We start from the raw sequence: 24751 nt of genomic DNA, 5'->3' as shown, positions 1-24751 counted from the left end.
CATAGATACATATGTATATGTAAGACTGTGTCATCTGCCATGACCCAGTATGTTGACTGCGCTACTATCAGCGTTACGGCTGTATCTAGCATTCAACGATAGTCAATAGGACTATCGGACAATAGGATTATTAGGGACGCTGCTACAACTCGTATAGGATAGGAGTAATGTGGCGAAGGTAAAGGCTCACTCAGGCAACTCAGAAGATGCTAGCACCATATTGTTACTTTCTGGTTGACAAGCATAAGAGCTCAAAAGGTATGTTCACTAAAATAGCACAAAGGAAAAGTCCAACATATTGGGTGTTCCTTTAGTTCTAACGACAGTGTGTTTTCCAGATGTGAAGAAAAACTTCACTGTTCCATTTACCGTAAGTAGATCAGATGCATGACTATCTTAAGAAACGGCCCGACATACAACCTGCATAATATTCTATTACTGCATAATATATACTAGTATAGGTATAATTGAATTTTTTTTCCAACTCAAAAAAAAATTGCCTTTGGTTTGGTTTAAGTGGATTAATATCCTAATTTTTATTGACATACGTTATCATGGGCACGAACGCATCAAAAAACAACTGAACAGAACCACTAATGTTTTCTTTTTTCTTCGAAAATGAGAACCGTTCTCATGTTATGCAGAACCTTTTCAAAGCTGACGCACACACACACACACACACACACACACACATACACCGTCCTATTAGCAAAGTAGGTCAAGAGTTTTCCCAAGGCACACAAAATAGAGCGGTGGAAAAACAAGCTATAAATATATATATATATATAATGCTATAGTTTATTGATTTATTCGTCGATTGAATGAGAGCTCGGCCGAGGACAGTGGTTTTTTTCGGTGCTAAGTGGCTGTTCTCTCTGTCTTTTGAGCAACAAGTGGCTTAATTAAACATACTTTGATGTTTAAGTTGTAGAACTTACGTGCTCGAGGCGAAAAACACATTCGCTTGCTAATTAGCCTCATTGTTCAATTAATTATGATTGCTATAATGAAGCGTAGCTTTTTAGCTAAACGCGCTGAATTTCGTAAAGTTACTTTTTAATGATCAACGGCTTCATATCATGCACGTGCAATCTTACAAGGTACGTTACATGTACGATATTTGACTCAAATCAGTGTGCGGACGTGAACAATATTTAATGATAAAGTAAATGCACCTCGATTAATAGATAGATATTGAATAAGAGAACTGGGATAAATATATCAGCCGATAATAGGGGTGGAGAGTCGGTGGCTAATTTTAGATTTAGGCTGTACACTTTATGACGGCAATGCCGACGTCTGGCTACCCGTAATAAATTATTGCCAAAAAAAAAAAACAACAATAATTATATGACATAACTATCATGTCTATCTACTAATCTTCCCTAAAACTCCCGCTTCTTCAGTTATCCTTATCCCGCTTCACCGCACGCGGTCTAATTTTGTTTTGTTATGAAAAATAGACACTGATAGTGATAGTAGTCGCTTGTAACTATTGTTGAAGAGGTGTAATCTATGTAGTTATTTACACGTTATACTCCACAGACATTGTCCAGTACTCGAAACGGCACGATTTTTTTTAAGCATCGTCTCTTCGGCCGTGCCATAATGCGATTCGATAATGTCGTATATCAGAGGGATGTGTAGGCTGCCGTTTCTTTGTCTCTGCTCGTCATTCGCTTCTTCTTAAAAAAACGGTCCCTTGGATTGAAGTCATCTGGCCTATTCCTCGTGATACTGATAACGCTACTACGACGTAACGAAGTATTACAACGTCGCTAGACAGAAATCGATATACGATTGTAGTTCTGTGTATTATAGTATGAGCCGTGGTAAATTCAACATAGAAGATGACGGATTACTGATTTGTTGTCACTGACGAAATAGGAAATAATATTGTGGTCCGATATGGAGAATAACTACCAACGAATCTAAGGATCGTTTCATAATGGAGATGAAATGAAGTAGTACATTAGCAACGAAACGTATATGCCAAAAGCTGATTAATGATTTGTTGTGATGAACATTTTGTAGACGGGGATATGGTGGCAAGACGGTAGATACTGCTGGTTCGGGCCTCGAACCTTCAGTGATCCGGCCTCAATTCTCAGAAAAGAAAGCCCACAACGCACCGGTTACGAGACGCTGTCGTGAGCCGCGCGTCGTAAAAAAAGAATCACATTGCCCTTAAGCTAGCGTGACGTCAACTAGCGCATACTATGTACGTTATTGCAAATTCGTCAACGTCTCTCGTAGGCACCCTTCTCTTCTGTGGTGCGCTTATTAGCTAGTATCTTTATTTTGCTTTTTAAAAGCTAGACATTTTTAAGAGTTGTTCGTTCATGGTCGACCTAACCGAGTGACCTAGCTACGAAGGTATACACCGAGGCGCCTCATTGTACAATCAAAGTAAGACGTGATTTGGAAACACGTAAAAAAAGAGAGAAATAATTATTATTTTCAAAGCTCTCAAGACCATAACGTATGATCGTGTCACCAACAATGTTCATCCGAATGTTCATAGAAACGTATCCCAACTGAAGTTCCATTCAGTTGGAAGTGGTTGCTGATACCGTTAGTGATCAATGGAACGTTTCAAGAAATTAAGCAGAACACTTCACCTGATCTAGCAACAAATAACATAATAGATTATTGTGTGTTTGCCCTGACGTGTATCTCAGAGACGCGCTTACTTGTCTGTGCAATCAGATTCCCTGTATACCCCCGCAGCTAACGCAGAGGACGGAGCCGGTCAAGTGAACGATGACTATATACTAAGCAAAACGAGGCCATTATCTAGCAGAGCTTACCTATACCTATATCTAATACCAGTAATTGCAATCAAAATTTGATAGTATCTGAATGTGCAGGTAGGAATACCGGTAGCAATCGGAAGATGTAACGAACGAATCACTAAACCGCCATATCAATGATAACTGTAATTAATATTATGAATCGCTCGAAGCGACCAAGAGTGTACTGATACTGCCTCAACAATACAGGTAATCAGGTAGCATGCTCTGATAAAACCTGGGCACCGGACCAGGATTATAACAGAACTACGAACGCATCTACATCAGCACGATCTATGCAGATAAACGCTACTAACGATAAACGCCCGTATCGTCAACAAAACGTCACCGACCCTCATTTCGTCTCCCTTGCTATGCTGTTGTGTCCGTAGGCGCGTAAGTAGCAATCGACTTATCATCGAATCCTGTATCGTGAGAGTATTAGATTAGTTCCTGGCCCCTTTGCTGGAGCTGTGCTTGGGCAGGTATTCCTCTATTTTGTTATTTACCACCGGTAACGTTAGTGTTACGTATCGCCGCTATATCGGTGTATCGTTGAAATCGAGAGGTTATCATTGTCGTGGTCAGATAGCTTCGTTAGCAATGGTAGATAGTCGAAATGGTTGTACTAATCGTAACTCGATAGATGATTCAGCCATTACTGCTCGACCAACTGAGACAACCTGTAACAGGTGATATTTGTACCTGCGAGTGCACCAGTGACAGCAACGCTCTATTTGATTGTGTGTGTGTGCTATGGCATCGCCATTGGTAAGCCCTCAATCTGTGATTATACGCTAATGGCCGTTATGTGTGCCAATTAATTTGCGACTGGGTACCTGCTTTCACTGAAGCGTATACTACTATGAATACCATAGTACTGAGGGGGATGGAGATGGCAGGAAGTTGAAGTTAGGGACGGACTAGAGAGGGTCTGGCGGCACGACGTGAGCGGTAAAGGCGACGATTGTACTTCAATTGGCCAACCAATAATGAATTTAGTGAAGTGACGGTGGATGATGCGATCTTACGGCACTATCGTCGCGATGTAGATTTGGTGGGCAATAAGAGGGTTACACATGTACTGATCTGCTGATTCTCTGATCGCCGTGACTGCCGATATGGAGAAGAACAGGAACAGAAAAAATGAGTGGTACGATGTTTGTGATAACTGTTTTTGCTACTAGCACATTTTTGTCTGTTTATATTTACGTATATTAACGGTATGTATGATCACAACGATGCGGTCGTCGATAACGTATCATGGATAAGTCGCATGAAAACGTGGATGAAAAATGTTTACGCAAAAAATCTAAGAAGATAATTTTCGTTTCGATGTTCCAACATATCGTTTTCTTCTGATATTTTCATCTCGCCGGCAGTCAATTAACGCATTTCGAAAAAAGTCACCGCGAAGATACTTTAAAAACTAACTCAAAGGCCAGTAAATGCAGAGAAGTTTAGAGCTTTCCGTTTCAGCAAATTCTGCTACGGCAGAAATTACGAAGGGAATATCTAATTAACTATATTATTCATTCAAAATAGAGAAAAGCCGATCTTGGCCCCTTACGTACGCAGTTACTGCATACGCAATGACTGTATTCACGTAGAGAGCACATATACAAAAGGGGTTCATTGTACTGTGTTGATTACCTGAGCGATGTACGTGTTCTCTTTGAGGTTTATAACGGTGAATTTGTAAGGCAACTAAACCTTACCAATATGCATGAATAAGGAACTTTGTCCAAGAAGGCAGTTCCACGCTGTCAAGGTACTGTTTGTTTTACGATGTTTTACTTATTAACAGGCAAATTAATTTTTTCGGAGAAACTATCGGCACGTTAGCGAACCTCTATTTTTAAATATTGTTAGTAGCGCATTACCATTGCAACTATCGTTATTATGAAACGATCTAAAACTGAGAGCATTCATTGCGTTATCATGTGCGCAATATTTATCTAACTGTTGTTTTTCTGGAACCGCTCTCATCTAACTTTGACACCTCTCTTTGTATCGTTCTTTTACTTGTTAATGTATATTTATTCGAGCTATTTTTGTCTTTACACGTTTTCCTATGAAGAAAATCATAAAACCTCATTTACATTTAAACTTATTAATACGGCTCTTCCTTACGCCCTGCCATCGCGCTACTTACGAATTAGTGTTTCCATATATGCGTCACATGCACATACCCGCACTGATATGTGCTCAGACTTATTCAGTCCGCAAACTTGCACACCTATATATATATATATATATATATATATATATATATATATATATATATACATACATACATACATACATATTGGTTGGCACTGAAGAAGAAAGCATGCTGATTCTCAATAGGCTTTCTTCCAGTCCCGGCCTCGTTACAACATTCCGAAATGTTCTTACAAACGTTTGTTGTGTGCTGCTGGCGGACCTCAGCCGTCCGATGCAATGCTAAGACGGTTCCCATCGTATAGCTTGAAGTACTCCTTTTTTGGCTTGTACAGGTCATATACAGTTTACCTATGGCTATTGCTACTGTTAGGTTATAGCCTGCCGCAGCAGTCGTTACGACAGCATAGCTTACCATCTGCCGCTAATTTTATGAAGTCAGCTATAAGCGAGCACTCGCAGAGTAAGCGTATAGCGTGGTAAGGTGGCAAAAAGTACAATAATAGTGACTACTTACAAAAGTCACAGAACCTACTCGGGCTCTATTTTTAGCTACTGTTTTACTACGACAATTTCTGCTATTCACGCGCTGATCGCCGAATTGTTGCTGATGATTCGACCCGTGATACTGACGGCGACAGAAATAAAAGCGATCACCAACGCTTGCGGCATCCTTATTACCCCCGCATCCTCGTCGTTCACTCATTGTCCATTCATTTGTCTGCTCGTCCGAATCGTATCACCTGCTGGCTCTTTTTGCCGCCAATTTTCGTCTCTGCCTCCCTGTCTTTTTCCATCACTTCGATTTTTTGTCTCGCTTTTCATCTCTCTGTCTCCTGCGTTAAGCGACTCGATGATAGGACAAAGGTTACAGTGAAATCAACACGACCGATGATGTCAGGTCCGACGTGGACGAGAAAAGAAAAACGTCATCCGAAAAATGTTTGCTCTCCTCAGGGAAAGTAATCGCTCGAGGAAGCAATGGACGGCGACATTGGTCGCCGCAATCAAAACTAATGAAGGTTTTCTTGATGATCGTAACAGAGATCCGATACGGTAATGATTGATGACTGCGAACTGTCTTCTCTTTGCGCATCGAAGAAACAGAATGGCGAAGAGCGCTTTGCAAAATGGTGACGACAGCTAGCAGCACACGAGGTAACGACACCGACAGGACGCCGCTGAGGCGGTAGTCTCATTATTGTCGGTAAAAGCGATAACAGATCGGACACGAAGATGACGGCGATATCGAGTCGAATATTTAGAAGCGTACCAAAGGCGTTTCGACAAACGGGAAGCATCGGTGATTTTGACAAGAAAATATAGTTCGTTTTTATTTTTAGAAACCGGACACTTTTAAAAAGACTTTGCTGCGATGCGTTGGTTGTCAAATAACACGTGTTAGCGCCTTCGGCCTGCCGGCTCCTGCTGATGCTAGCGTTCTTCCCTCTTCGCCGTAATAAATTTAATGCCGCATTGTCAAAGCAATGGTCACGCTCTCAGGAGTCATAGTTTTGCTGTGTCATCCTCTTCAATGAAAGCCTATACGAACTCGATAACGGCGGGCATGGCGATACAGTGTCCCGTTATTATGTCGCATTAACAGTCAACTTGCCGTGCAAAAGCTGTCGTCCCTCGTCGGATCTGGTGCTATTCTACGCTATTTCTTGTGTCTGCTAGGACGTAATGGCTATACCGCTAACTCCTGTCTCTCGTTGACATTATTCAATACATTCGTCGTTGCTCGCTGCTTTTTTCACCAGGTCAGAAAATCGATGTCTCTGGATTCTCACTCAATTCAATAACGAAAATAACAATAATGGAACGACTGGAAGGGGAAGGGCAAATGCTGACTGGTTAACCATAACTATAATCCACTTCGTGTGGTCCGTGTGTGTGACTAGGGAAGCTAAGAACAACCAGGTCTTGCCCAGTAAGCATGCAGCTACGAAGAAAGAGGCCGTACGGTTATATGGAACAAGCTAAATCGCAGACGGCCGCAAGCGACCAAGAAAAGTCAATCTGAAGATGATCTGCCAGTTCTGTGATCGCCACCGTGTCCAATCCGTTCGATGAGATACCTCGCTGTCGTCCAATCGACCACAACAGCTTCATGTTTCGGTCCCGCTATTTTTATGTTAGCTATGATTCACTCGGAATTTAGCCCACCTGGTTGTCCGCCCACATTTTTTCCGTCCGGCCGCCGGTCGTTTGTCGGTAGCCAGCCCTGACTGTTTACCTTTCTTACCTTTGAGTAAATGATACATAAAGGCGTTTGTGACGTGACAGGACGTGCCTGCTCAAGCTGTCAGTACCAGATACAGGTTCGTATGCAGGCACGACTGGCAGGAACAGAAAAAACGCAGTCCAAAGGACCTTAGTCACTGGTAATTGCACAATTCGTTTCGCAGCAAAAATATGTTTACTGCACGAAACCGGATCGGAATTGTGATTAAATAATGATACCTTCGGACAGGTGTCATCTAGGGAGTGAAGGCTTAATTTGCAAAAGTTGAAGCTGACGCCACGTTGGGATCGTGTCTACCTCGTTGATAGCAGGGATAACCAGACTGGCGAAGCCGCACTGGCGGTGACCCCTGCTTATTTTATATGAAGCACGTATCGTGTTAAAGAATCCACCAGGGGATTTAGTTGGCATGTTGTCACGCATCTGCTTTACTCTGTTTTTTTCTTGAAAAAAATTCTTCTTCTTTTGCTTTAATGGGTAAAGCGTACTACGTTCACGTAACGACGTGCCCATTTGTACGCTGTCTGGTCGTCAGTCGTCATCAATATAGCCACTGCTGCAAGCCGTAACACTTGAGCGACAAACATGCGTCAAGCGAGACGCATGATTTATTAATTGAATTGAATAATCATCTTTGAATGAGCGGTACGCTGTGCTAAGGCAGACGTAAAAAGGTGACTTGTTCATAACATGCATGGTGGCGGTAAAGTACGGAAGCCTGACTCCGTAGTCCTAGTTTGTAGTGCGTCTATGATGATCTAATTAATTTACTTTGTAAGTATTTGATGATGCGCTTTAAGACAGCGTATTTTGCTTTTCAAACGAGTTATTGTTCGATATTAGTATAATATGCAGATCGGCGCCGCAGATTTATACTGCACCTTCTCATTAGCATCAAAAGATTGTAAGGCTCAAAAGTCGCTATTTGATCAGCCAGCAAAAACGGTCAAACGATTTTCTGTAAATTCAGATTTGAATTTTGCACGAATATTGCCTGGTAGTAAACGGTGGTGTCCTATCTACCTAACCTTAACCATAATCCAGCAGCTTTCCTACAAAAGTACAGACTCGCCTGGCTTTAAAAGCTGGTGCATCCCAGGCCAATGAATATGGCTGTCCTAAATGGAATGAGCAATGATTTGTTGAGACCTTATGCCAGTGGAAGATCTCAGTTACTCATTAAGAAATCAGACCTGCCTCGAGCACCATGCTCTGGGAATATGGTGTTTACGCCTATAATTAGATTGTGCGAATTGTGAAAGAGCTTTTCTGCCAGTCCTCGAAACTTCAGATGCGCAGAACGATGTGTCGAAATAAAAATTATCGTACAAGTAGCTAGTGCGCATCCTCTTCGATGTGCTGTTATAAGAGCCATAAATATGCGGTTATTGCTCATCATTTGAATTTCAACGTTGACAAAACGTTATTGTGACATCAGATCACCGCACTGTCTTATAGGGTTGTTGCAGAAACCCTAAGTAAGTCCAGCAGGACCCACTCCAGCTAGATCTTTTAGTAAATCCTTGATGGCATGTTGGAGAGATAACTCCAAAGGCTCGTTCACAGAACGAAGATACTCAAAGGTTCTAAAATGGACTTGGTCGCAAATAGGTATCTGTTCTCAAAACGTAGCGTAACGTTGTGTATCCACAACAACAGCGGCTCTAGAAGAAGCAGAATTTTAAGCTACGATCTAAGTGTTTTAAGGCGGACGTAGGGTGAAAATCACACTCGCCTCTTACTCCACTTACTTCTTTAGTGACTTCATCAAACGTGAAATCATCCTAGAGCTGAAGTTGTGTTGTGTACGCAGTTGGTCTGGCTGTAGATTACGCTGATCCAGTAGGCATCGTTCAAGGGCTTTCTTCAACGGAGTATGTTACGCAGTTGGTGAAGATCGATGGGAACCTTCAACGCACCCAGCAGATATTGTTCAGGCTTAAATAGAATTCGGGAAACGGCTAAGATAAGGATATCATGTGCTACAAGACAGGTCTGCTTTTCTAGCAAGCTGCTGTACAGTCCCTATTATCTTGGTACAATAAGTCCTATTGTCTCGCTGCCGTTCTCTTTTTGCAGTTCTGTTATCGATCCGATTCAGTAGACTCTAGTCCATTACTTCGTCGGTATATTCCATCATTCTGTTTTATACCATACCATGCATATGATGGCTGTATGATGGTATAATATGACAGGTCAAATTAGTTACAGCAGAGTTGTTACAAATATATTTTTATATACTTCGTGTTCGACGCTACCTGTCGAGTGATTTAACATGGATTCGATCAGTAACTCCATTGTATTCCTCTGGCTAGGATAGTTTATCCTCCAGCCTGTAATGAGTCTCCTACTCCATTGTACAAAGTATCCTATGTTTCCATTACGACTAAACCATCGTTCTCCTATTTTTGACCTATCACGCCTTTGCGGTCACTCTTCTATTTTTAATTAAAAGCAGCCTTAACTTCCAGGATTCTATGCAAAATAATTTGTTTAAGAAGCAACAGGTAGGAATAGAATTTTGCAAACATTCTTCCTGCTGTTGCTTAGATGTACTTTCTGCTCGATTACAGAAAATAAGATAAATCGATATTTCGATGATATTACATTCAAGAATTAAGATTGATATAAACATCACCTGAACGTACAAGCCCTAACGTGCATGATTTTGTGACTACTACGCATGCCCGAATACGAAGCAGTCATTATACTGGACTATTGAAAAAAAATTTTTAATGTTGTTGAGAAAACTGCCGAATAAAGGTGTCGTCTCTTTCATATTTCTCATATTTACATCAAAGAGTAGGAAAGTTTTCTTTTGTGTCTGCTAGCGTGCATTTTTCTCATTTAGATTTAGTGCGAAAAATGCACGCATGAAGAAAAATGTAAAAATGGTACACATAAATCGTCGCTCGCCTAAGAATAAAGAAAAATTTCCCTAGCTGTATAGTTTGCCCGTTGAGTTTGCAACTCCTGACGGCCGTAGCTCGTACATATGCCCCGTTCCCACTTTAAATCGAACACTTTTCAAAGCAACACCTTACGTAGGTATCCAAATTAGATAGCTTTCAAGTTAATTTGGACACGTTCAAAATAAAATTGAACGCTTTTGAAATCGAAGTGAATTTCTTTATAGTCAAAATTGGCACTTTTTATATTATTCAAACCTGTATTATCACAATAACAATAATGAAATACAAATTTCTTTGAGTCGCCCCAGGCGACGGAACTTTTCACTCGTTCACCGAGGAATTCTTTTAAAAAGTTCTGGCAATTCGGAAATGATACGACGAAACATTGTCCATGGTCCGAAGTTACTATGACTAAGTTCGTAGTTCACAGAACGGACCGTATGCGGAGGAAATTTGGTACATCCTAAATGCCAGCAGACACACGACGGTTAGAAGGCGCCCTACGAGGCGATAATAAAACAGGTGTTAAATGAAACAGTTAAGAATCAGTCGTCAACGAGCAATGTCCACGAAAATTTAGGAACAGAAATAGAACTGAATTGTGCAAAGTAAAGTACACCCCCAACGTAATGGTAGATCTATCGATAGAAGCAGAACGATAAATTTATCACCGACGTTTAGAAGCTTAGTAGTAGTTTAGTTTAGAAGCTAATGAAGATAGCTCAGGAACGAGGCGCTGTCGAGTAAGGAAAGTCAGATCTAAGTAGAGCTAGGAGAAATTGTAACCATGCTATGATATTAAAAATATCTTGACTATGCATCTCCATCAAAGGAACGCTATGTACAGCCATAATGTAGCGTAAGTAAACGGGTACGTTCTAAGCAAACACTGGATTGCTGTTTTATCTTATTAGTCTCTATAAGCAAGCTACAAGAGACATTTTTATCGTCTTAGAGAAGGAACCTCAGTCAACCGGCGTCATCATTTAGTGTAGCATGTTGACTTCGTCCAGATGTCCTGCATTGTACTTCACCTTCTCAGAGACGTGTGATGATCTGATCTGAAACGATCCTATTCAAAATGAAAATGTCATGCTGCATACAAAACTAGCAGTAGAGGTAAAGATAATAAGATGTATAATTTGATTTTGAGACGTGCTATAGGCTAATCCAGACCCAACTTTTACACCCCGGTTTACAGACGACCTCTTGCGTTGAGATGATTCGATGCACGACCTCACAATATGTTCTAACATTACTTGCATATTTTTATCAACATTTACGTAGTCTGGTTTATTATGTAAACTGATTCATACACTATTTTTTCTTTTTCTTTATACACGAATGTTTTTTTTACCGCTATACAGCATACGATTGCAAAATACGCTATAGCACAACTTTATGAGTTAGAAAATCACTTGAAAACTGACATCACGTTACCTTATTACTTGCAGTCACTGCTTGGCATGAGGAGAACTTTATGGGCTACTTTTCTAAAAGAAAAACGGGTTTGTAAACTGTAGCCGCTGAACTCCTAATAAATGATAACAGGGACTCTTTCTCGATTAATATAGTTCGTTGCACCAAACCTATACACTGTACAGATGATAGACATTACGGATGAGGCGCAACACGGAGGAAACGCTTTACTAAAATGGGTGGGATTTGGCCAGCCGGTAGATGCAAATTTACTAAAGTCTTTTATCGCGAAGTTTGGGTTGAGATAAGGACAAGATTGCCAGGAAAAACCGGCAACGTTTTCTATCCAGATGCTCTACGTAACAGGCTAGTTGAAGTAGAACGATGAACCACTGTCACCTTAACTGCTGGCCTAAAAAGAACAACTTTTCTGGATTTATTTTAAAGTAGTGGTTATTTCTAGTCCTTTTATTATAACAGGCTCGAGTAATCGCAGGAACCTGTTGATACGACAGTTTTTGCAGCTCTGAATAAGCTTACAGTTGTGTGCTGATAGCTGTTGATGACCGGCATAAAAGCTTATGGAACAAATAAAATGTAAAAACATTTTATCATCTCCATAGAAAATAACTAGCTAACTTGTAACCCGTATAAGTATTATACATCTATTGTTTTATATTTACTACTCCTTTGCTGGTGTTTTCTAATTCTCCGGTCGTCTAACGGATACATAGACAGAAAATGGGATGGTATTCAGATTTACATAACTCACGAACTGCAGTCGTGCCAACGCATCATATTGTTTTAAATTGGCCTATGGCTATGATTGGATCAGGGTTGTCGAGCTGCATCTGACGCCCACGGAGTTTAGGTTAGTTTTTCGACTCGTTCTTATAGAAATCGGGCATATTTTAAGTTCCATTTACTTAACTCATTGATAACGGTTACGCAGAATACAGGGATAGGTCGACCTGGAAGATCATACAAATAAGAGTACTGAGCTAGACCATTCAGTCAGATAGAATTTGCTAGGGCCTTCTGGTTGTTTCATATATTTGAGTGCAACGACTTGTGCACGCAGCTCTGTTGCGTCTCTGAGATCCATTCATACGATCACGCGAAACTTCCTTCATAAGCGGCGTCTTCCGTAAATAAAGGCCTATTTGAAGAAAACTCAACTATGACCCACTTATGCCAAATTGTCAAAAAATTTATGAAAATATTATAAACAATTAAAAGGGAAAACAAACAAGCTTTAATGGTGCTCCAGAAGCAGAACCAATACCCTGATCGAGTGTATAAAATATTTAAGTTCTCATTTAGTATAACATATACGACTATTTAGAAAAAGAAAAAGATAAAAAAAGTTTTGATGACGCTTCAAAAACACACTCAGTTGCCTTCAATTGGTTCAGTATTTTGAATAATCCTTATAAAAAATTATTTAAAAAATTCCTTGATTAAGTTTGAGGAATAGAATGACAACATTAGCCAGCCAGCTCTGTCAATTGCAGTGTCTAGTGAAAGTCGGCCTAACGCTAACAGGATTCGCCTTGGTCCCTCAGAAACTAGACTGCTGAATCAGACTGGTCAGATCAAGAGTACACTAGGCGCAGGGCAACGCCTGCGGATCCGTCTAGTCTCTGTACCTCTACTAGTGCAGAAGGATTGGGAAGCGGATTCATTTAAGCCAAATCGAATCTTTGATCTTGTTCAGAGACTTCATTCTCAATTTCCCCCATTTGAAAATCCCGCCGCATCAACAAGAGTTACAAACATGCAAGAGACCACTCCCAGCATCGTTCGCCCTGATATATTATCGAGTATAATATAAATCTGTAAGAATTGCGTTACATAAATAAGTGTGCACAACTCTTGTTGCGCGGAACACCGTATTTAAGTAGTGGCTATTATGTTCTGTGTCGAGTAAGGTCATCATGTACTAACTAACCGCATTCGACGTTCTGTCTATTATAATTTCTACTTTCTTTACAAATAAGCTGCGTTTAACAACGATACGTCTCGGGGCTTGTCTAGTCTTTGTTTAATCATTCATAGCAATATGATCATTATCAGTATGTATTTTTATTGGTACCGCAGTGATTTTCTGCTGTTCTGACAAGCGGACTGCTCCAACTCAAAGTGCGTTCTACGTTAGTTTAATATGTTCATAGACCCCCGTTTCCTGATTCGCTGATTCCCATCAGTGTAAATATCTATCGGTCATTCTAAACAACCGAATTAACCACTTGTTCGTTTCATGTATGCAGGCAAACGACTACGTGCCTGTGCCTCCGAAAAAGCAAAGAACAAAAATAAACCTCTTCGATTATATGGAAAACTCATCCTCAGGAACCATTCAACTATATCAATCTGTAAATATTTTCAAAAATGCGTATCTAGATAAAAAAAGAAAAAAAAAACCTTTTCCGTTGAGCAAAATCCCCGCTTCGATAACTCCTACCTTCTCTGTTGATACCTTCGAAACTAAAAAAAGCGAGGGAAAAATGTTTACGAACGATTTTCCCTACCTGCTTCATAGGACAGCCTAACACACAATCGGTCGGCCGACTTGAATACATCTAACCTCTATTTGTCGGTATGTGACACTTTACAGAGCGGAACGCCAGCATCATTAATTAGTCTGCAAGCACGTACATGTGCACGACAATAAAAAAAACATTGCAACCGACCTAGTAAATAAAGACAACGTGTGTGGGTGGGAAGGCAATTGACTGAACGCGCTATACTGCCTAAACACACGTTATCTGCTAATCCGAGGTAAGTTCAACTGGTAATAAATACAATTCTCCTATTACCATAGTGTCTGCCGTGTTTGTCATGCGTTGTTTGTATTTCAGCCACGTTTTACGTCCTGTGCCATTGGGTTCTTGTCAACTTTGCTTACTCAATGATATGCCAATCTTAATAAGCGTATCATTTGTTACGAAGCCCGAGAGAAGAACAAGCAAATCGGTTACGAAAGGAGAAGAGTCATGCGTTATCGAATACTGGCGATCTTTTTGACAGCAAATACATAGAGTAAATGATCCGTTTGAATTCCGTTCGATATATCGAGGCCATGTTTGAAGCGACAGCGCATTCAGTGACGACCAAAGGTGACAACTTTGCGCGTCATACGGTGTCCGTGGATCGATTCGCCAGTATTTAGTACATTATGAACGTTTTGCAGTCTCAGAAATTACATTGTTCGACTACATCTAGCTGTATCAAAACTGTAGACGACAGCTGAAGACTACCGGTGTCAATATAAAAAATCGATAGATGCATAACTGATTGCGAATATGTGTTCGGAGTGTGGTACCTGTTCTCGTTGTCGAATGTCCTGTTACTTTAGTACGTTTCAGTTTAACTATAGTGTGACTGTTTAAAACGAAGAGGATCCACAGCTATATAGTGTAACAGCTTGATTTTTTATTGACGAAGGCACAATTCATATGGATCATTGTTCGCTGTTAGTATCCCATCTAAGGGTGACCAAAGCGATCTTTGCAATGGTCCTGACTACTCTCTACTCCTACTGTCTCCTTAGCGCCACTTCTATACGTAGCCAGAGTAAACATTTTATTACAATCTATCTCTCAACGTGTATACATAGTGAAAGCTTCAACGTCAAGATCAACAGAAACGTGAATTAGGTACCTGCGGCGTACGGACATCGTCATCCGCCGGTTCGCCCGTTATGTAAATATACATCCACTGAAAGCATCATCGTGAAATGGTAATTTTGGATGCGCGTACAGCCTGCAAAAAGCTGCGTATCTCAAATGCTCGCATTTTTTCTGCAGATTTAGTACTTTCTCATAATATAAATAAAATCCACGAGAAATTGTGTCACAATAGAATCATGCGCTAATTATGGACACCCAAGACTAGTCGGTCTAATTTTTCAGGTTTGATAATTACGTATTTGACCGCGGCAACGGGCTAAAACCAAATAATATAAGAAACAACTTAATAACACAATAAAATACAATAAATATTATTGTTGTTTCGAACTTGCTTAAACTGTCTATGGCTGTCACTATAGTTTGCGGACCCATGCTTGCCGTTACTCAAGGTAGTAGTCAATCGCTTAAAAAAAAAAATAGTTAATCCCTTAAAAATAAATGTAAAGTATAAAAGGCATGAACACGGTTACATAATGGGCTAATAATACTGTGTACAACGAATATAGAGCTGGCGACCTTCGCAGTGATTTAAGTCTTAGGATCACAATCACAAACATACAAATCAAACGCTCGTTTTCTTATTATCCTTAATGATTCCCATAAGATAATATATGAAGAAAGGTTATTGTTTAAGGGAGAAATTTAGCACGGTAGGCGAACCAGAGGCCTATTTCAATTTGCATTCGTTCGACGGATGCCGTAAAAAAATTAGCTCTTGCTTAAGCGACGATATCAACGTAATTCACAGCAGTGAAAAATTATACTACGTGATACCTTCATTTTCTTCCTAGCATAGTCTACATTAAAGGAAAAAGCTCGTGCGTCTTTAACGCACTCAGTAACCAGAGGGTTGGAGCTATTGTTGTTGCTGATCACACGAATTATGGAAACGAGCCCTTTGTCTTCTCTGCTAACCTTATCTTCTTTGTCGTACCAAGATAATGTTGAGCTTTGAAATGTCGCCCAGACACTACGATCCCTGACGGGAAACTGCTATCAGGGATTCAACTGACGGAAATCAACTACCTTACATGCAAATAGGAAACCAATACAACGGCAAATATAAAGATTTTTCAGACTGTAAGGATCTGAATGTCCACCAGCTGTTCCTGGTTACATTAATCAAACTGAGTATCATGCATCCGTACGTGGTACCGAATTTATTAGTTCAATGTTTTTTTTTTTTTTTTTATTGTTCTTCCATCGGATTTCTCGTTTCGAGTTCTCGTGCGGTCTTTGCCCTTCCGATCGTAAGCACGCCTACGACGTCCGGCGCTTAGATGACTTCGTTTCTATTGCCCCTAAGGGTTCTCGGCGTTTCCGCGATCATTCTTCAGTGAAGGCATCGTAACCGGCTACTGACCTGTAGACTAAGAAGCATGTGGTGATGATGATTATACTACCAAAATCCTTCAAAATACTATGTTTAGTCAAATGAACTATCGGCGTCTTCTAACATTTTATCAACACGTTTACAATGAGAGCGCACACATTACACATACACGCGAATAGCTAGACAGACCTGCTACGTCTTTGACTACTGAAGATTTGCTGGGAATAGCGCGAAAGGAGGAACGCAGGGAAATTTTTGTTACTTCGTTAATGAGCTTTTGCTTTCAATGTTTTTGACGAAGAATCTGCTGAGCGTTTGACACTACAATTGCTACGACTGCTGTTGTTGCCGCCGCTACGCTTACGCTTTGTCAGATGAATTAGCATTATACCAGCGATCGTAATGGTAAAACGTAGACTCACTTCATCGATTGAAATTAATTGAGGGTCAATATTTGCCAGCAGGCACGTCAGATGCAATGGCTAAAACCCCCGCTTCTCACTAGTTGACCACTGTCCACGAGTGGAAGTGCCGATAACAAAAGATAGAGGAGAACCCGCTACGGGAACGAAGAACAACGAGGCAAAAAAACCATAAGTCCTAGTCGCATTACGCAGTAAAAGTGTCTTTTTTGCCATTCCTGTGGTTACTGCATGCTATTGCCATCATTAAAGTTTATCTAAATAGCGCTACTGCTTTCGAGTCGTTGAGGTTTTACGGTTTCTGTTGAAGTGATTCGAGTGAAGCTGTTTTTTATTAATCGCACATATTTATTTAATAACGCACGATATATCAAAAAAAGGAAGTGCTTGCTAGATCCAACCACCTTTCACATAACAATTCTAAAGTGCATGTAGATGTGATTTGCGTTCTGAATAGACGCTGCGGAAGGCGAGGCAGTTCCTGCTATAATCAATAGCTTAGCTTTAGGCAGCTTAGTCACTCTACAGGGAATTATACGTAGAAGTTATCCAAAAGTCACACGTCATCTTATTCTACTCGTTGACTTATGGCTGCTAGTAATTCTACTAGTAAGCCCAGCTTCAACGAGCCTATGGGAATGCCTTTGTCAGAACTAGATCCCAACTTCGACACCATGGGAGGCGCAACCGTGGCACGCGTCGACACGAGAGCTGTGGGATCAGCGATTGGAGCGTGCCGTAGACCTGAGTAAGCCGATCGAGTCACAACGTCAGCAGGGGCATCATTCGTCCGCGATGGCGCGCCTTCTGCTAATTCCGTTGCTTGTTGCCCACTGCTCATATTCGTAAGTTGTTGTGCGTGCGCCCTTTCGAACTCTGCGACTTCCTGGTTTTTTCTATCGCCGCTTTTTCACAGTCATTTAAGAAGTTCGCTCGATCATTGTCGTCCTCCCACGTAGTCTGCTGCGCATCTAACCGCGCTGGGTTTCGTCTTTACTTTCGTTGGGCCGTAGCTTCAGCCAGTTACCTCACAACTGTTCGTTTCGCTTGCGGAGAGCGAGACGGGGTCACGAGCGGTTACACAGTTAAATCCCACCTCACGGTGGAAAATTGTCTGAAGGGGGCAGTTCGCAATGAATACGCTACTATTAGTTACTAGTACCAAGCCAAGACTCCGTATCTCAAAAAAAGTACTGACATAAATCGTTCGAAAGACGGAGATAATGTAGCGCTCATTTAAATTAATTCAGCTGAGACAGTTGCGTCTCAAACTTCGAACGTACGTGCGTGTGTATACTGCTTGAGAAAAAAATCAAAAAGCAGGTAGGTATTGACGTATAAAATATCCCATTTCAAATACTGAAGATGACGAGGATAAAACGTGTACGCTACTTTCACTTCGTCACACCTACCGTATAGTATTTGCGCCGGAGACTAAATATGGCCTTGTGTAGGGCGGCGATTACGTATTCTGGCGAAAAATACTAGCTCCTTTAAAGTCCGCTTTATGCTAATAGAAAAAAAAAAGCGTAATACACACATGTAACTGCATACTATTAAACAGAGGCAACAAATATAGCGGCAAACAAATTTGTCTACCACTATGTTTGAAACATGTCCGACGACCAAAGCAATCTTATTATTATTAGATATATATATATATATATATATATATATGTGTGTTTTTTTTTCATATTATAATACAACAATCATATGTTAAATTGTATAAATATGGTACATTGAAAAAAAAGCTGAAGAACAACTACAATTGTTCCGCTAAATACGCACAAATTTGCATGATCACGTCTAACATACGTACTCCAGGCTTAGCCGTACTTGTCGCAGATAGGTCGTCCACATGACTCTACGTATTCCTAGACAGACGTCAATCTCATTCCCACTTGAAACTTAATATTTACTAATTGTTCAATATGCAGCTAAACTACAACGGTCGATTTCTACTCAACAGTTACATATGGTAAGTTGAGCGCGTCTCCGAACGCCAGCAAAACGATGACAATATGCTTATCTTAGTACTCTAAATAGCAGCTTTGATAAGACCAACATTTCTACGTATATATCGTACAATTGGCCAGCCGTAGCCAACAAGCGAGCCTTTGTCACAGAATTTCAATTGATAAACGGAAATATCAAAGCTCGATTTACTGTTTTTGCGTGCTAACGTTTTTGCCATGGTGTTTATACAGTATCACTGCGAATGTAACAGCAGTGCCTTTGTTCGCTAGTATTGCTTAGGAATTAGTCGAGCCTTTCGAGTTTCTAATCTTTTCGTCCTTTTCTGTTTTGCTGCCGCTGCTGTTATCATACTTCAAGCAATAACAAATATATATCAAAGCAATCAGATAAGCCAAAGTAGTTTTAGAAACAACGAGGCGACAACGATAAGTAGCACGGTGACAGTGTTTCGAAGAATCGAGATTTCCATGAATAAATTTATGACTTGCACTCAAGGCCATAACGTATTCATTTGGCGTTTGGCAGTTTTTCGAAAATCCATGTATTATCTTAAACTTAGATTAGACGCTGTCTACCAGTCGGTTACGCTGGCTTCTCCGAGACGCGCACGCCTGCGCTCGAGAGGTCAGTTGCATATGGGGTTACGTAAGTGAATAGCGCAGTGTATAAGATTTATAAAAATACGGCACAAATTCGCGATAACGGTTCTATCCTCGTTATTGTCATATGGCTGCCGATCGTTGATCTTGGGGCGATTTCGTGAGAAACACATTTAAACACGCAACACATTCCCAGCACAAGATCGGACGACTGGACGAGATCTGAGGTCTGACGTCTGCCACGCCCTGAGCCAAATCGAATGGGGACCTAACGAAGTCATGTTTGTTATCGACTTCAAGTGTCGCTTAAACCTTACATGTTGATACCATAATTAATGTGGTTGGATTAAGTGATGTCCGTACTGATTTTTGACATTTGTCCAACAAATGGCTCTACGAATAGGGGAAGATGATGTTTACCCCATACACAGCCAGCCTCCGTGTAAGTGTGGCGCTTATACCAGTCTTATTTATAGATAAAACTATATGTATATAGAATGCGGTTTTGATCTAGTCATTTCAGCAAATGGACCGGTTGTTATTTGCCCTTGTATAACGGTTCCTCTCAGCGTCCAGTTCTCTCCTGCCGGATAGCATTCTGTTTTCTAGCGATGCGCGTTTTATCTAAAGATTTCAATGATCAAGCAATATTCCTCATTAATAACATACCTACTTTTGCTGTTTAATCAGATGCGTAAAATAACCAACTCGACATATATGTTAGCGATAGTGTCTTACTAGACGTTTGCCGGTACGTGGCCTTATTGTTTCCTACAATAAAAAGTATTGTATAATCAAGACAGCGGCTTAAGGTCTTACTAAAAATATCGTCTCGAATTCGAACATTACTAGATCCATATGAAGAAAGACTCCTGCACACTTTTCTTGCGTTCTTGGACTGAGCAAATAACGTGTTTATAATCATAAAACCGAACACGTATTTCAGATACGCCGTTCTCTAACTGAGTAAGTGCCTCGCGATACTGATACCTGTCCACATTTCTATCGATGTATTACCGTATATAAAACTGACTGTTAAACAGGTAATATAATTTACACAAGGATAAAGCAGAACTATCCGTGGATCATCTCTAAAAATGTTTGGGTTTCAACAATCGGTTTTAGTATAAGAAAAATAGTGATTTTCAGAACGTAGGGATTTCCAAGCGAGTCAACTGGTCGTATCGTCGATGAAGTGCAAAAGCTGCGCTTTTGTCTTCATAAGCCCGTTCCTTACGGCCTGAAAAGGCCAAATAAATATCATATCGAAGCTTTGATTTTGAGTTTGGAAGCGCGAATCAAGCGACCCCGACATAAAACCAGCATTTTTGTTTTTTACAGATATATGCCTTACGCTTTACGATGCCAACGAAATCAGATTTCCTCACTCAGTGCCGTATGCTCTTACCGCTTTGGCGATTTACGTACTCTTCATAAACAAAATGAATTTTTATTATATATATATCTTTCCACGAACAAACTCATGTATGCTATATTCGGATAACGGGTGGTAATCTCATTTCCTACAGTTAATTATCGGGACAGCTTAGATAAGCGGAACGCAGTCAACTGAATCAGTTGTCATTTGGTAATCGTTCTTGTTTCTCTTGCAGCATCAGCTCTGACGACAAAGAATCGTCTTTGTTTGCACAGAGGGTCGAGCGGTGAAGCAGAGAGGTGGTCAATACGAATTCAGTTTTTCTGTTAAGTCGAAAGGATCGGTGAGGATGTTGGTAACGAACAAGCGTAATTGGTCACCAAAAAAAAGACTGAAAAGCAATAGCCACGGTCCAGCGCTAACAACAGTACCTATATGAGGGACACAATATTTCAGTCGAGGAGACCGGCGGTGGCGGCCGGTAACTTCGACGTGGATCCGAAAATGTCGCACAGCGAATGTGCTGTCGCGTAGGTAGGCAGAAAATGGAAAAGCTAACTCTGAAATCTGTTCCGCAAAGCACCGTCCTATTTTAGGCTAGCGTTCATTCTGTTTACGTCTCGTTCAACGACTGGCAACAAATAATTTTCAAAACGACGTCTGTGTTGACTAGTCATCGATTTAGGAAAGCAGTCATTTCTTTGGAAAAGATTGAAAAAGCATCGAAAATAAAGCAGCGTCATCCACCTTCTGATGCAAACGAGTGAAGTTCTGGCGGTAGTGACATTCACAATGTCCATTGTATGTACATAGCACTAAATTGAAAATTTTCTAAATGAATTGGTGAGCAGACGAAAGGCACGACGAACAGTTTATTAATGAGTATTTACTGAAAATAGGAAAGCGATCATAATAGCAGAATTCAACTTCATTCTCATAATTGTGTCGGCCAATACCTCTTCAACGCTAGCGAATTAACTTGGGATCTGTAATGTACGATGAGCCAAGTGCGAAGGCTTGCCATTTACAAGTTTGATGTAGAGCAAAAAAGAACCAAAGCTAACACGGTTCATTATTGCGACTGCTAATACTATTATTATTTCCACTAACAGAAGGCACTACGCATAGCAGCGATAACTAGATCGATATTGTTTTCCTTGTCATTGACAAAAGAACAACCTTTAACTATATCATGGACACTACGAGGTCACCACCGCAACGACTTTTCGCCGTTGCCTCTGGCCTAGCTTTTTTTTGTCTCGCCGGTGGCCCGGCCAGTATTTCCCGCAGTTTTATTGTCAAGCTACGTTCTAGCATCTGACAAACTGTTACGTTTGTATTGTGAATGTAACTGAAAAAGGTGGGATGGTAATTATTGATCTTCAGCTTTTTGTCGCATCCATCGACGGTCGCAGGTTCATCTCCGCCGTTTCAAATTCCGGTTATTTTTCAGTTTCCTCTCTGCAATCTCTCGCTTTATTCCAGGTTTCTCTTTTGCCAGTTACACATAGTACCCATATGGGAACGCATGTGCCGGCTAATATCCACCCCTTGGCCAACGTAAAGCCAGTAGTAGCGACATAATTAGATATGGCGCTAACATTTGTTTCTCTTGTCACTGCTGAAACATAAGGAGATGCGCTATACCGAAGCAAAATCAGAAAAACACATGACATATGAGAGCACGTGTCGTGCCTCCGCCCGATACGACCACCAGCGTCATCACGGGGATACTGCTGCTGCTGCTATCTTTCAAGTTACATCGGTGACTTCGGTGGCGAAACAGCATCAACCAGATAAAAACTCTTTTCATTCGTGTTGACATCTTTTCGTTGTTTTTCTCTGTTTTCCTCCTTTTTTTCGTGTTGCGGCCTCTCCTCTCAGTCTTTGGTTTTCAAGCGCTGCCGCCAAGCTAAAGTAACCGAAGTACTCAGCAAACCGACGGCTGTTGGCCGACGACGTCGTGACAACACCAATTGTGACGACTCCACTACTCTGTTTGTCTGGATCCGTCAGTAACTGCTACAATGATGGCCACATAGACACAACACAGACATCGCCGCCTTCGATAAGATAACATCGTCAGAAAACATAAAAATATAGAAAGAGAGAGAGAAACGACAACAACAAGGCGAAGGCAAAAAAAGCCAAAACGAAGAAAAAAGTCAAAGATAACATCAGTGGTTAAGTGAACAAGTGAATGAAAAACGATTGGCTCTATTAGATTGACGGGGCGGTCAAGTTAGCGGAGCAAGTGCGTTTACGTCTGGTGCGTAAAATGCGTCCGCTCGTCCTGAACATACCCTGCCCAGCCCATCTGTGTATGTCTGTTGGGTATGCCCCCACTGGACGGATAGCCCTGGGTAACACGAGTCAACGAGTTTTGCTCGGGAGGCGCCGCTCCCCCTGGCGTCCATCGTTTGTGCTACGATCGTCTCTGATACCAATCCCGGGATGGCAGCACCTGCGAAAAGTCGAGAAGGAGGCACCGTGCCGCGACCGTTATCGTTGCTTTAATTTATGATAGTTTACATGGACCGCAGGCACAGTTTACTGCGGCTACTACTGGAGTTTCAACTGCTTCAGCTGGTGCCCGCGCAGACAAACACAGCGTGTAGGCATAGCTTGTTATTACGCGGGGTACGTCGAACCGTTATTACATGGCAATAGCGGAACAATTATTGTCGTTGTAAAGGCGAGCTATCTAGAGGAAGCCATTGTGGAAGAATGAAGCATTGCTAATATTAGCGGATACATACCGGCTACTAAGAAACAACTTGCGCTGTCACTGCGACAAAAATTATCGTTCAAGACCCTAATAAGTACACAAAGTAGAAATTTGAAAAGGCGGATGTTCTAGAAACTGCGTGTCAGGATGGATAATTGTTCCAAGTTTCACCTGAAGTTACGCCCTCTTATTGCGCCTGCCGATTAAAAATATATTTTTACCGTTTTTTTTTTGCAACATTTAGGAAACGTATTTCATGCAAAATAATGAATAAATAATAAATAAAAATATTGAAAAGGAATAAAAAATATTGAGTTGAATGAAGAATGTTGCGCTACAGCAAATCGAACCAGCAAGTGTTTGGCTTATTGATTATTAATTTATTCATTTTAGTGAATCGTCTTTCGAAGCATCTCGTTAGCTGCACGCCACGCTGATCTTCACACCGATATCATAACTTACCTATATAGCACAATAAATTAGTGAGGTTAAAAACTTATTTTGTTGAAACAGTAAAATCCATACTTTCGATTTAGCAGTGATTACTAATATGATTAGTGTTCTTATTAAAGCTTTTCCACTTTGGTATGAACGACTTCAGCTTTGTTAGTTCATGTTAAGCTAAGCTCAGATCTTCTATGCTACTTAGATACCGTAGTGTGCTAGATAAATGTAGGAGTAATCTCTATTTCAACGTTTCTATTTTCAATAAAATTAGCAGCAAAGCTACAACAAAGTTGTTCGCGCTACTCGACAGATGGCGAGGGATTTTTAGATTGTGTCATCTAACTATATAAATTCAGAAAGAAGCTTCCATTCGTCGCCGAGCTTTAGGGTCAAACATATGGACACTCTCATCCCTATTGATAAATAGGTGGAATCAAACTTGCCGATCTACGCTGTAACGCTTCCTTCAATTCAAGATCTGTCTAGCAGCCAGCGACCACATGTCTATATTTGAAAAATAATTAGTCATGATATATTCGTTATTTAATATATATTTAGTGCAGGTAAATAACTTGCACTGGTTACCCAAATATGTGTATACTCACACACGAAGAGCCCTGAAAATAATCAAATATTGACAA

At 40.8% G+C, this 24751-nt stretch overlaps 2 long non-coding RNA genes across 9 annotated transcripts; one reads left to right on the top strand and one right to left on the bottom strand.

Annotated features, from left to right (window-relative positions):
- Window positions 1-24737, top strand: LOC111272388 (uncharacterized). Of its 8 annotated transcripts, XR_015315717.1 has the most exons (5): window positions 3175-3563; window positions 13805-13909; window positions 14152-14315; window positions 21171-21469; window positions 24057-24737. It is a non-coding gene; the product is annotated as an uncharacterized LOC111272388 (long non-coding RNA). The 8 variants fall into 8 exon arrangements; XR_002687487.2 differs by lacking the exons at window positions 3175-3563; window positions 24057-24737 and adding an exon at window positions 1-258 and having other exon boundaries at window positions 21171-21808; XR_002687489.2 differs by lacking the exon at window positions 24057-24737 and having other exon boundaries at window positions 21171-21808.
- LOC111272391 (uncharacterized) lies at window positions 17307-18607 on the bottom strand. The gene is made up of 2 exons (XR_002687494.2): window positions 18394-18607; window positions 17307-18095 (listed from the first exon to the last, which is right to left on the bottom strand). It is a non-coding gene; the product is annotated as an uncharacterized LOC111272391 (long non-coding RNA).
- Window positions 24738-24751: the final 14 nt, after the last annotated feature.

This window comes from Varroa jacobsoni, unplaced genomic scaffold (assembly GCF_002532875.2).
Source record: "Varroa jacobsoni isolate VJ856 unplaced genomic scaffold, vjacob_1.0 contig02144, whole genome shotgun sequence".
Taxonomy (NCBI): domain Eukaryota; kingdom Metazoa; phylum Arthropoda; class Arachnida; order Mesostigmata; family Varroidae; genus Varroa; species Varroa jacobsoni.
Note: the sequence above shows the minus strand (reverse complement) of the source record. Positions and strands in the feature narration are given on the sequence as shown.